Source organism: Apteryx rowi, unplaced genomic scaffold (assembly GCF_003343035.1).
Source record: "Apteryx rowi isolate R43461 unplaced genomic scaffold, aptRow1 scaffold_58, whole genome shotgun sequence".
NCBI lineage: Eukaryota > Metazoa > Chordata > Aves > Apterygiformes > Apterygidae > Apteryx > Apteryx rowi.
The window spans coordinates 2,656,717-2,660,069 of NW_020450849.1; positions in this window are offsets into that span (position 1 = coordinate 2,656,717).

Sequence of the window (3,353 nt, forward strand, 5' to 3'; positions counted from 1 at the left end):
GGCCAGGCCATCAGTTTTAAGACCCTTGCTCTTATAAATATGACATGAGACCTCTAAACTGACCATCGGCTTTGTAAGAAAACTGTGTCAGCCACAGAGTTTCTGCAAACATTGATTTCAACACAGAATCCGTAGGGTTTGGAAAGAAGAGTCCCGAAAGGCTCCAGTCTCAGCCCCCGCCAGTTCTCTGATTTTCTCTGGGCAGAGGCTGTTCAATCAAAATACCAACCTGGCCTGCTGACGGTTGAATCTTGAAAATATGTGAGTTGTGAAAGAAGGGTTCACAGCACAAAGCATCTGATCACGTGGTGCAGGAGCACTAAACAACAAAACCTATCACTTTGGTCTGAGTAAATAGCTTGTAGATGCATCTATGAATATTAAACTCACTTCAAACAGCAGGGAGCAGGCAACCTACTGTTTGAAAAAAGAATGTGTGCTTACAAATCATCCACTATTGAGGGACTTTCCCTATCAGACCGCAAGCCAGCAGGCAATCTAATTTTTCCTTTAATGGTTCCTACAGTGTTGAACTGGCTTTCTTGTAAAATCCCACTCATTTCATCTCTGCCTGTTTTTGAAACACCACCCTAAGACCTTTTCTGCCCAGAGGGCATTTGCAGAATTACATCTTTTGGCCATGCATTAGTTCAGACCCTTTTTTTGTGTTTTTATTTTTAGATGGAACCTATTMTTTGTTTAAATGTTTTCTTTAATTATATCACTCTTTGTTTTACAGTGCTATGCCACTAAGAAATAAAAAAGACTACTATGTTTTTCTTACTGTTGTTTTGATATCACRCCATCATTTACTGAGCTTACCAGAAAACCATGATTAACAATAACATTCTGTGCTATGCTAAATTCTGCGCTACTAAAATATGTTATCTTACTACTAATACTCATGGCAGAATCTGTTGAAACATGATTTAATATTATTGACTTGGAAAAAAGACACACATCTTACTTCACACTTGACCAGACAAATTGTGAGAAGACAGTTCTTTTGAGAATTCAGCTTCCCATTGGGCACAACTAGAATGGGACTTTTATGAAGGAAAACACATGAGCTTTAATCAAGAATATCTTTGTATAATTTTTGGAAGTCTATTCTAAGGTAGTTGGTATATTTTAAGGTTCTTTAAAAAGCTTAAATATGAGATGGGAAGAGAGATTCACCATCCTTTTTCATTCCTTGTTCAGTGATATCTTTTTAAACCAATCCACACTGCTAACTTTCCACATTTGAATTTTTTTTAATTTAGAAAAAAGTGGGCCAACTATATTGTTGTATTAATACATCAGTGCTAATCTTAGTTAAACATTATCTGTTACAGGAGCCAGTCACCACTTWTTTTCTGCTTGTGTATGAAAATTATACTTTTCTCCATGACTTTTTGGCTGGAATTAAGTCCTAACTTAATCTTGCTATATGAATTAAAAAAAAATAAAGAAAAGCCAGCTGCCCTGAAGTTCTTTGTTACATGTATAGTCTTGTGAAGCCTTTGTTTTGAAGCTGCTCAGCATATGCCAAAAAAAAATTGGCAAAATATGAATGTCTATAATTAATATGAGGCCTCTTAACATGATATAAGTATCTTACAGATGATGTAATCTCCAATTATTCTGCTGTAGTTTTGGTGGTAAAAAAGGAATAGATCAAATTATTAGGAATACAGGATATAGTTATAAAGTCATGGCAAAGATCACAACGCCTCTATTTGTGTCTATAGAATTTTGGAAATCTGCATTTCAGAGACAGGACTGAATATGACAGATAAAACCCTGAATCTATTCAAGTCAGTGAAAGTTTTGCCATTGACTTTAATGCAGCAACTATCTTACAGTAGGGGTTGTACGCATTAAAACTYTAGCCTTTGGACACTGATATAATTTATATGGTATCAAACAAAAGGGGCTGGTAGAAAGGAGTGTCGGAAGGGTGTGGCAAGGCTTTTCCTTATTGTTAAGATTATTATATGGTATCAGGCATATTTATGTTCTATCCTGTAGAATTATTTACAGTTGTTTTTAATGTTTGGGAATAGATGAAGTCCAGAACAGCATATGTAGTTTATAAGCTTAATTTTCAAAGATGTCTGGGCTTTGATAGAAGAGGTTCTCTAAAACAAAGTTGACTCATCTGAAGAAATATCAACTTTCCCTCTCCAAACTGTGTTTATCTCTACTTACAGAACTCTTATCTCAAATAGGAAGGAACATAYAGGCTGAAGAGCAGAGAACAATTTTATAATGGTAAGATTTAATACTCTCTAAAGCCCTCTCAAGGGAGGTTGTAGGACACTCACAACCCTTGTATGACCCTTGAGTCATTTAAAACCAACCTGGACAAAGCATTGTATGATACCTATTGAGGGGAACAGTCCTGGATGAGTGGGGCCTGTACCAGTTGATTTAACAATTCTTTCCCATTTTTAGCTTCTTTTGATTTTGTAGGAACTTTAAAGTGACACAAGATATGCAAAGCTTCCAAAATGACTGAGTACCAGTCCCACATCATTTAATCTTGAACCATAGTAGGTCGTTTTTTAAATCATGTGAGAAACTAGAGTTATGCACAGCAGATATATTATGGGATTATGATGCACAATAGGACCCTCAACCACAGGATTTCACTGCTATTGATAAAATTTTCAGACCGTTCTCTCTCTCAGTTCCTCCACTAACAAAATTGCACTGCTTAACTACTAGTATTGTTGTTTTCTTTTGTATTTTTCTGATTCACTGTTTTTTTCCCCAAATTACAAGACAGTCAATGTGCAGAATTTTTAAATTATGATGTTAAGGAAACAACTACAATGTAAGTTTTAACTGACTGATACATATATCTGAACTTGAGCTGGTTTTGTTCTGGAAAAGTGGTATTTACCTGCAGTGATTCCTGGTGGATTTTTTCACTTTGAAACAGTGAATTACAGTACCTGTTCCAAAGGCCATTGAAGGCAGTGAAAATCCTCCCACCAGCTTCAGCAGGCTTTGGAAAAAACATGCTGTGCGAGTGAAAGCAAGAGACTCTCTACAACGGACTGAACCCAACATAGCAAATGTAGCTACTCTACAATCTTTCACAGACATCTGACTCGGGATGTGCAACACTTCCATACAGCAGTAGTGAACTGCTCTTGAGAAAAGACTGTCAAGCATGATGAAATGTAAAAAAAATGGTGTTTTTTTTGATGTGTACAGGGCTAGAAATTAAGATCAGTCATATTTATTTTAAGTTAGGTTTATGTTACAATTCAAGCCTTTATTTCTAAACTTTAAAAATGCTCTTTGCCACCTATTCCCACAAAACATAATGTTTTGTTGGCTAATTAATAAACACATACACA